Here is a 10,622-nt window from a genome sequence, read left to right as displayed (position 1 = left end):
GACTCTCAGAATCAACCAGGTTGGAAAAGACCTCAGAGCTCAGCAAGTCCAACCCATGACCTAATCCCTAACACCTCCTGACAACTCAACCATGGCTCCAAGTGCCACATCCAAGCCTTTGTTAACACCTCCAGGGACGGTGACTCCACCACCTCCCCGGGCAGCACATCCCAATGGCCAATTACTCCTTCTGTGAAGAACTTTCTCCTCACAAAGGAGAGGCAATGATGCACCACCAAGCCCTCCCTGTCCTGCAACTGCTATTTGGTTCCCTTTTAAAGGGGCTGCAGCGTGGGGCGAGTTTATCCTTCACACCAGTCTGTTTGTGGAATTGCCAAAAAGAGGGAAGAAACAAATAAAAGAGGGAAGGGGAAAAATAAAAGAGGCAGGGGGGGGGAAAAGAGGCGGGGGGGGAAAAAGAGGCGGGGGGGGAAAAAGAGGCAGGGGGGGGGAAAAGAGGCAGGGGGGGGGAAAGAGGCAGGGGGAAAAAAAGAGGCAGGGGGAAAAAAAGAGGCGGGGGAAAAAAAGAGGCGGGGGGGGAAAAGAGGCAGGGGGGGGAAAAGAGGCAGGGGGGGAAAAAAGAGGCAGGGGGGGAAAAAGAGGCAGGGGGGGAAAAAGAGGCGGGGGGGAAAAAGAGGCAGGGGGGGAAAAAGAGGCAGGGGGGGGGAAGAGGCAGGGGGGGGAAAGAGGCAGGGGGGGGAAAAGAGGCAGGGGGGGGAAAAAGAGGCAGGGGGGGGAAAAAGAGGCAGGGGGGGGAAAAAGAGGCAGGGGGGAAGAAAAAGAGGCAGGGGGGAAGAAAAAGAGGCGGGGGGGGAAGAAAAAGAGGCAGGGGGGGGGAAAAGAGGCAGGGGGGGGAAAAGAGGCAGGGGGGAAGAAAAAGAGGCAGGGGGGAAGAAAAAGAGGCAGGGGGGAAGAAAAAGAGGCAGGGGGGAAGAAAAAGAGGCAGGGGGGAAGAAAAAGAGGCAGGGGGGGAAAAGAGGAAAGTAAAAATTAAAAGAGGTAAGAAAAAAAAATAAGAAGCAAGAGAGAAAAGCCACCAAGCCCCCCTGCTACAATGACTAATTAGCTGGCTCCTGCCTCCTACCCTGTAAACAAATGTATTTGTAACCAATTTGCAAGCACTTTGCATAAGGGGCCCAGAACACTCGTGCCTGTTTGATGCATTTTGACATTAATTTGATAATAGCAGCTTAACAAGGAATCCAGGCTCCCCAGCTATAAATATGCTGCTTTTCCACTTCCTTTTATCTGCACAGTGAAATAATGTTGTTTTTCCCCCTGCTGCAGTAACCACCATCCAACCCTTTCATGAATGCCCTTTATGTCCTTTAGCATTTTCAAGGCTTCTTTTTTTGCCTTTCCTCCCCCCCCCCCCCCTTATTTCCCCCCCTCCTTCTCCTCCTGCTGGAGAAAGTAAAAAGAGGTTTATTAGTTGTATTTTTAATTCCTGTTGGTCAGGGGGGAAAGCAGAGGAGAGGACAGAGATGGTGCTCTGATAATGCTGCTTCCAGGAGACAGGGATGAGAGACTTGTTTGTTCAGAAAGCTTTCTCCATCCCTTTGAGGAGAAAGCAAGCTTGTCCTCCTCCTCTCCTCCACTCACAGGACCACAGGCTCACAGGAGGACGTCAGGGGTTGGAAGGGACCTCCAGAGATCATCCAGTCCAACCCCCCTGCCAGAGCAGGGCCATAGCATCCAGCACAGGTCACACAGGAACACATCCAGGTGGGTCTGGAAAGCCTCCAGAGAAGGAGACTCCACAACCTCTCTGGGCAGCCTGCTCCAGTGCTCTGTGACTCACAGACAAGGAGTTCCTCCTGGTGTTGAGCTGGAACCTGCTGTGCTGGAGTGTACATCCATTCCTCCTTGTCCTATGCCAGGGTATAGCTGAGCAGAGCCTGTCCTCCACTGGCACACCAGAAAGCAAATCCAAGCACAGTGAAGTGGGGACAGGACACTGGAGTCCACTCTGAATGCCAACCAGCAAAGCACCATGGCCCCCAGCTCCAAGGAGTGGCACTATAGGACCACTCTACTAAAGCTCTGCTTGAAGGGACAGGTCCACATCCACCACAGGGGAACAGCACAGAAAGGGCTGGATCACAGGGACTGAAGTGGGGCTACAGCTTGTCCATGCCCTGACAACACCTCTCTCTTCCTCCTCTCTTCCTGCTCCCTCCCAGGACTTCCTCCCTACCACCACACCAGATCCTCATTCACATGCAAGTTCTCACTCATCCATGTGTCCTCCATCTCTGTTTCTCTTGTCAGCCCCCAGGGAGAGGCTGTCTTTGGGGCCTGGGAAGTAGCAAGCACAAACTCAGCACCTTGGAAATTGGCAGCTGCATCCTGGGGCCACAGGAGAAACCTTTGGGAGATGGAGTAATTTGGCCTCTCCCCACCATACTTCCTTCTCCTTAGCCTCCACCTTGGAGTCAGCAATGCACAAGCAGATCCCAAATTGATCCCAGGGCTCAGAGGTAACACTCAGAGTGTTCCTCCTGCCAACCCAGGCCTAGAGACCTCCCAGACAAGGTCTCAGCAGATGGCAAACAAGTGTTCACTGCTGTAGGCTGTGAGGGTGTGGGAGATGTTTTAGTCAGCACCCTGCAGACCTGCCTCCTCTGAGGTGCTCTCACCCAAGACACATCAAATGCTGAAGAGCAGCTGGTGAGAGATAAGGACAATGCAAAACAGATCAGATGGAGCAGCCCAGAGAGCAGCACTGGTGCTCATCCACACTTCCCATTTTGACCTGCAGTGCTCAGGTATCTGGTAGCAAAAGACCCTGCAAAATGAGAAGAGGACTCAGTCTCCAGGCAGAAGAGAACTGCATCATCTGCTCCATCTAATTGTCCTCCCCAAGCCCTTAACAATAACCAGCTTACTTCTTTCCATGGCTAGAGATGCTGTTAAAGATGCTTCACCCCTTCCTCCTCACTGTATCTCCAGGACTTCACACCCTGGGAGCATCAGCCCCAGCACAAAGAAGCTTCACCCCTTCCTCCTCACCGTGCCTGGAGGACTTCTCCACACCCTGGGTGCATCAGCCCCAGCACTGACCCTTCTCTGCCCAACACAGGCAGGCTGCAGAGCTGCAGTTAGTAGGAACCTGCTGCTTTCCCAGCAGGCTGGTACTTGCTGCCCAGCAAGCCCAGTTAAATCAGGCAGCAAAAAGCCAGCTGGGCAGAAAGCAGAGGCAGAGAGGTGGGGAAGGGAGGAGAGGACAGCCACAGCCCCACTGTGAGGTTCCTTGGTGGGCAGGGGAATCATTGATGGCCCAGACCTCCATGTACAAAGTCTCCTTTCCCCCTCACACAGCACAAGCTTTCTTCTCCACCATGCCTTGACAGCACTGTTTCTCCCCTCCTCATGGTGCCCCCCAAGACTTTCCACCTATCCCTGTGGACAGAACCTTCCTCACACATTGGTTCTCACTTCTGCATCCTTCACCTCTGTCTTGTGTTCTTCCCTCTTCCCACAGCTGGGTCTAGAGGACAACAGGGGTCTGGGAATGGTCTTCTGCACATCCACACACTGCTGTGAGCCCAAAGATCTCTCACAGCCCAGGGGCCAGAGAGCATCTCCAGAGCTGAAGGGCTCCAGCCCTGTGGTCATCCACCCCCATCAGGAGATGGGTAGGAAAGGAGAGAGAAAATCCACAGAGCAGGCCAGCAGCCTTCCCAATGTCATTTTTCCCTTCCCTTTAGAAACATCTTGGATTGCCATGATCTAATTTGAGGCACTTGCCCAGCCTCCTCCTTCCCCACAGCAAGCAGAAGTGCCTCTCACCCCTTCTCCCTGACTCTCCTCAGAGATCAATACTCCATTTGCTCACATAATGGCTGCAAGGGTGAGGGCAAAACCAGAAACACACTGAGACATCCAAGTGGTTGCAGGAAGCTCTCTCCCAATGCCAAGGCCAGCTCTTCACCCTCATGCCTTCACTCCAGTCCCCTCTTCTGGACAACGAGTTGTCTCCCTCCTCTCCAACACATAAGCTGGCAGAGAGCACAAAATCAGCACCAAATGGGGAGAGGCTTGTTCCATCCAGCCTTCCCCAGGTCACCTCCCATCAGTGTCCTATCCACCCTGGCCCTCTCAACCGTTTCCCCCTTAAGTCCTTCCCCCTTAAGTCCTTCCCTGGGATGGTTAATGCCAAAACCCCAAGGCAAGTCCTAGAGATAAGCTGGAGGCTTAGCAGAGTCCCAGAGCACATTCTTTCCTCAGCCTCCTCCCTCCTTATCTCTTCCCTCCCTCCCCTCACAACACATTTAGATAAAAGTTATTGGAACAATAAAAATCCATAACTTAAACACAAGCATAGGAAGGATGCAGGGAAGGTCTCTGCTCCATGCCCTGGTGAGCAGACCTGGCAGGACAGAAAAACAACAGAGGAGAGGCCATGAGCCTCTCCACAATAAAACCTGGTGCAGGACCTTGGCTCCCTGTGAGGTGAGATCACAGCCCTTGTGCTCTCCTGCAGTCCCACCATGAGCCCTGCAGGCTCACTTACCTTTAAAAGATGGATCACATCAATTGTGAGTGATCTCCTGCTGCTTCACCTGCCTGAGGTGAGCTGATGTGAGCACATGGGTGTTTGAGCAGGTACATCCTGTTCCCCTCCTCAGCCAGTTAGAGTCATCATCCCTGGAGGTGTTCCAGAAGCTGTAGATGTGGCACTTCAGGATGTCCTTCAGTGGCCAAGGCAGTTGGGTTATGGCTGGACTCAAGGATCTTAAAGGGTCTTTCCTAATCTCAATGATTCTCTGGTTGTTTTGTCCCCCAGCAGCACAGCTCACGGAGGAAGACTTTCCTAAACACCAGGGAGCTCCTTGAACACCCAGCTGAGCCACAGCCACGAGCACCAAGGTGCACAGAGCACCCCCTGCAAACCTCAGACCCGGGGGATTGAGGCTGTAAACTCCATGGGCACCAACCACCCCAGCACTCCCACAGCTCCCAGGCCAGCTGGGGCTACATCCCTGCCCACCCCCCCCTCCATCTCACATCCCTGCCCACCCCCCCCTCCATCTCACATCCCTGCCCACCCCCCCCTCCATCTCACATCCCTGCCCACCCCCCCCTCCATCTCACATCCCTGCCCACCCCCCCCTCCATCTCACATCCCTGCCCACCCCCCCTCCATCTCACATCCCTGCCCACCCCCACCTCCATCTCACATCCCTGCCCACCCCCCCCTCCATCTCACATCCCTGCCCACCCCCCACTCCATCTCACATCCCTGCCCACCCCCCCCTCCATCTCACATCCCTGCCCACCCCCCCCTCCATCTCACATCCCTGCCCACCCCCCACTCCATCTCACATCCCTGTCCACCCCCCCTCCATCTCACATCCCTGCCCACCCCCCCCTCCATCTCACATCCCTGCAGCTCCAAATGCCCCCCGAGAGGACGGCTTTGGGCCTTTGGTTTTCAAGGGAAATAGGAGGCAGGAGGCAAGGAGAGAGCCCTGGTTCCAGCTCAGTTTCACTCTTTATTTGAAGTTTTACATGCCACCAGCATACAGGAAAGTTGCACATTCAGAACTCGACTCACTACTAGCACAAAGGGCCAGATGCAAACACAAGTGGCAAACGAGTGCACAGATGGAGGAGCCCAAAGCCAGCAGCTTGTCGGTCTTTGGGACCAGGTTATGCCACATTCTGAGGGCACCCGAGGCGTCAGAGGTGAACCCCACAGTTCTGAGGGCCACCTCCCTGCAGGACCATGGTTGTGACCTGGGTCTTCTCTCCTGGTCTGGCACTGTTCTCTCCCAGCCAAGCTGAACCAGCAGTGTTGGGTACCCACCTCTAGCAGAACCGAGGGTGTTCGGAGACCGCCTGCCCGGGCGATGCTTTTCTGCACTGCCCCTGTCCGTGGATGCCAGCAGTCTCCACCAGGAGGAACAACTCCCACTGCTGTTCACAGGGGGAGATGACAGAACCAGGGACTCTTACACTGACATTTTCTTTTCAAAGAAAAAGTTTTGACAGAAACCCATTTCCCCCCCACCCCCACCCCCCCCTCCCCGGCAGCCTTGGGCAGGGACTTGCAGCTTCCACTTCAAAGGACAAACTTCAAACCCCAAATCCAGTGTCCTAATGGTTTTGTGCTACATTACTTAATTGTCATACAGCTAATTAGCAATGCCTGATTTCACATTCTCTGTGCAGAGATGAAGTCCACAAGAGAAGGGGAGGGCTACTTAAAACCATAAATAAAAACAAGGCACCAGGCAGCCAGGCTCTGACGGCATCAACATCAACCGTTACACTTGACCATTTAAAACCCAAAAAACAGTGAAATAACAACACCCCCCTGCCATGATTAAACCTGTATTGAGCTGGCCTCCTCCTTCAGATCTCAGAGCTCTGCAAGGGGGGCGGGGGGGAGGGAGAAGCCGAGGCAGGGCGCTGGGGGCTCGGCCGGCGCGGCCGCCTCTCGCCGGCGGGCGGCAGAGATCTTCACCGCTCTAATTATTTCCCTATCACCCAGCAAGATCAGGATCGATCGATGGTACAGGCTGACCCTTCTCCTCCAGTGGCAGGGGGAAATGACAGGAGGGAAGGGGAAAAAAAAAAATAAAGGGAGAAAAAAAAAACCCCAACCCCCGAAAGGGGGAGGGTGAAAGGAGAGCGTCAGAGGTCAATGCCACAAAACAATAGATATTGATGTCTCCATTCATTTCAAGCAGCGGAAAGGTCAATGCCTCCCTTGCTTCGTGTTTTATGGCTGAAATCCTGCTGCTAACAGCAACAATGTTAGTAGTCAGACCTCATCCATCCTGGTTTATTATTATGATTATTTCTAACCAGGTTAGCCATTTTGAAGACTGGAGGAAAGCTGGGGAGGCAGCAGCGGGAGGCAGGGCAGGGGGAGAAGAGGGGAAGCTGCCCTGGAAATCAAGGGCAGGGATGGTTCCCGTTGGTTTTTGAGCCAGCCTGTTTCCCCCACCCCCCAAACCTGTGCTCCAGTTTGTCCCTCACTGCCCCCTAAAAAATGAAGAGGGCCTGAGGCAGCATCCCTTCACTATTAATCATTATTCCCTGTACAACATCCCAATTGGTTTCTATGGAAATGATTCTCCTGCTAGAGTACCCTGCCTGCACATCTCATCAAAGAGGCAGGAGAGCTGCAGTGGAAGGAGATTTGCCTCTGCAGTGCCCAGCACGGCTCCTCTGGCTCCAGCACAGGTCTCCCTGCAGGCAGGGGAGAGGAGCCTTGGCTGGACACTCTCTGCTGTGACCAGCCATGGAGGGACAGCATCTCCCATCAGACACAACACTTCTGCACCCATCAACTCCACCAAGGGAAAGGCCTCAGGCCCCTGTGGCTGTGGAGGACACCCCATCCCACAGCACCCTGCACCTCTCAACTCACAGCCTGCTGCTGTATGCCTGTCATGCCTCTGAAGAGCAGCAAGTCAAAGGGATACATCCTGCCCTGCCAGACTCAGGTGCCTCAGCAGAGGAGGAGGTGGTCATGCAAGTTAAAGCCAGCAGGGTCACTGTCCTGGTCCCTCTCAACCTGCATTCACAGCCCCAGCCCTGCCCAATCCTCACACCTTGCCTGGAGGGGACAGTGTCTTGCACCCCTGCAAGCCCCCTCGGGCCAGGCAGGTGAGTCCTCCTCTCCTTCCACAGATGGGGAAACTGAGGCCAGTAGCAGTCACCAGTGTGTGCCTGGCTTCCAGTTCGAGGTCCCTGGCACAGTCCTGCCCTGCTTTCCTTTCACTCCCATCTCTTCTCCTGCTGAGCCACCTGCCCAGCTGACAAGCTACTGTAGTCCCAACCTGGCCACATCACACAGCCCCTCTCCAAAGCTGAGCAGTGGATTCACTGCCATTTCCTAAAGGGAGCCTGAAATCAGCTTTGCAGAACAGCTCAGGAAGCATCCTTCAACCTACAGTCCCTCCAACAAACCTCCTGAAACCCCAGTGTCAGCCCCCCCCCCCCCAAACCCATGACCACTCCTGAGAGCCTGCAGGCACCAGCCAAGCCTTTGGACATCAGCAGAGCAGCTTCTGATTGCCCACTCCCATGGCGTTCGTCCCAGAGCAGCCTTCTCCCAAAGGAGCAGGGACACCTCAGCGGTGGGCAAAGCAAAGGTCTCTTCTGCAGTCCCCCAAAGAGCAGAGGAGTGATTTGGAGCACAGCAAGAACCAGGCCAGCAGGGCCTGGGAATCCTGCAGAGGCTCTCCCTGCGAGAAGGGCACCTTCTGTAACCGCACTCGTTTATTGTGGGCAGTGGCACCAGCAGGCTCCCAGATCACCTCATCAGATGCTCACAGACAGCAGAAGGCAGGTTTCTGGGGAGAGAAGGGGGCAGAGACCAGGGGAGAGGAGGGGGGGAATTTCACATTCACTGAAAGGCAGGAACAAAACCTCCACCTCTCCATTCTTCTCTCCTCCTCCACCGCCGCAGAGCGGAGCCTGGGTGCTGAGCGGGCTCCGAGCCCCATCCACTGCTCGGCTCAGAACATATGGTGCTGTGTTTAATAGCCCAGCTCTGCCAATTGGGGACTATTAGGGTGGGTTCTTTTCCCAGTGTAAATGTTGCAGAATATAAATTGTAATTAACACCGATGCCAAAATAGCACTTAGAGAAAATAAGCACATTATTAACATCTGGTGGATCCTGCCTGGAGTGCAGAAGCAGCGGAAATTCGCACTCACCAGAAGAGGATCTGTAGTAGAGACGTGGAGCACTGGCCCGGGGTTGGGGGTGCAAGGAGGTTTTTTTAGCTCCTTCTCATTCCTTGGGGTACTGTCTGCATTACCTGTGGGTGACCTTTCCCAGCCCTGATTGTCACTGGGAGGATTTGCAGCAGGCCTTCTGAGCCGCTGGTGGGTGGTCAGGTGTCAGAACGTGGTACCCCAGGCACCAGAGCGACGGTGCCAGACAGCATGCCTGCTTGCCTGCCCTGAGCCAGCCAGGCTGGGGGCAGATGGGCATTGCTCTGCCAAGCAAGAGGTACAGCAGATTTCAGCAGGTGACTCCAGCACCAAGACCAAAGGCTTGACACCACTGTTAAGCAACTGGTGTTTTCTGTCCCCCATCACAGGTTTTCCAGCTGGGCAGGAACAGGTGAGTTGGCAGTTCTGCCAAACTCTTGCCTGTGCCACAGAGTGGATGTGGAGGGGAGGCCCCTGCTGAGGGTAGGGATGGCCTCACTCCTCTAGCACCAAGCTCTGGGATTCCTCCACAGGACAAAAAGGTCCCTGCAGGCATTAAGAGAGCTGCCTCCATCCCCTCAGCCTTCCCCCTAGCCCGCCTGGAGGCACAAGGAGGAGAAAGCAGCTTTGCTAATGCTTCAAGCAAGGAGGAGAAAGCAGCTTTGCCAACACTCACTGCCTAACCCTCACTATTCTAGGAAAGAAAGCCAGACAAAAACTAGGCAGAGCCGAAGTGGCCTGAACTGGACAGAGCAACGGCTCACGTTCCTGCCAGAGAGCACAGCTGATTCGCTGGAGCGAGGGAGGAGGAGGGAAGAAAGCTGCTGGAGAGGGAGGAAGGGATTCAAACAGACAAGTAATATGACAAGAGGTAGAAAGAACGACCTCGTTGGGAGAAGAGGAGAGAAAACAGTGGCAGGATGCCAAGAGCAGGGCACTGGCTCCCGGCGCTCGCCCGCCTGGTGCCTCACCTGAGGCAGAGTCTCCAACGCTTCAGGAGCGCTCGCGGCTCAGCCGCACCTGTGCCAGGACGAGCAAGACCCAGCAGCACCACCCTGTCACTGGCTGCAAACTGGAGACTGCTGCTATAGCCCTGTCCCAAGTGGGGACTGGAGAGAAGCTCAGGCACATGCCTGCAGGGGTCACTTTTGGCAACGCACAGACTTGTGCTTGTAGAAAGGCCGGCAGCAACCCGCTCGTCAACACCGTAACCTGCCCAAGCACCAGGCCTGCTGCAGCCGGGCTCAGGAATCACAGCAGCAAGACCGATTTCCAGGCAGGTTCACACCTGACTGAGGGAAAAGTAAGGAGGGAAAAATCCTCCAAAGCTGTAAGATGCATTTAGCTTTCTTCTATCCCATCAGACCAGGCTTTCTGTGGCCTGCTGATAGCAGAGCAGGGAGGTGGCACCTCGTGTAGCAAATGCCAACGAGGCTATGGGGACATCCCCTTTGGATGACACCGGGCCTGCCCCAGAACAGCACTGCTCAACACAGCAGCTGAGGTGGAGATGTCAGACAGCTCCAGCTGATGGCTGTTTTGCAGAAGATAGACCCAGTGTGCTACCACAAAGTACTCCAGCAGAAGGGAAATCCCACTGCCACCCAGAAACATAGCTCCAGGAATTCCTGCCTTGGCTTTTGGTACAGCTGTCTGATGCTTTCAAAAGTGCTCAGTAAATAAGGCAATATGAAAGTGATCCAGACCACTACTGATGCCTGAGGAAGATTCTGTGGAGCAGAGAAGCTGACTGAAATCACACACTGAAAATACTTCCTAACATCTCTAAAATTAGCAGGAGCTGAAGGCATGGGATCTAAGCACAGAGCCGGAACACCACATTCCCATCCACGCTGCAAGACGGACCGCATCCGAAGCTGGAGGAGGCATCACCTACCCTGGCACAAGGATTTCCAAACCAGCTGACAACTTCTCCCACCAGA

This window comes from Dryobates pubescens, chromosome 4 (genome assembly GCF_014839835.1).
Source record: "Dryobates pubescens isolate bDryPub1 chromosome 4, bDryPub1.pri, whole genome shotgun sequence".
Taxonomy (NCBI): Eukaryota; Metazoa; Chordata; class Aves; order Piciformes; family Picidae; genus Dryobates; species Dryobates pubescens.
This window is presented reverse-complemented; position numbering follows the sequence as displayed.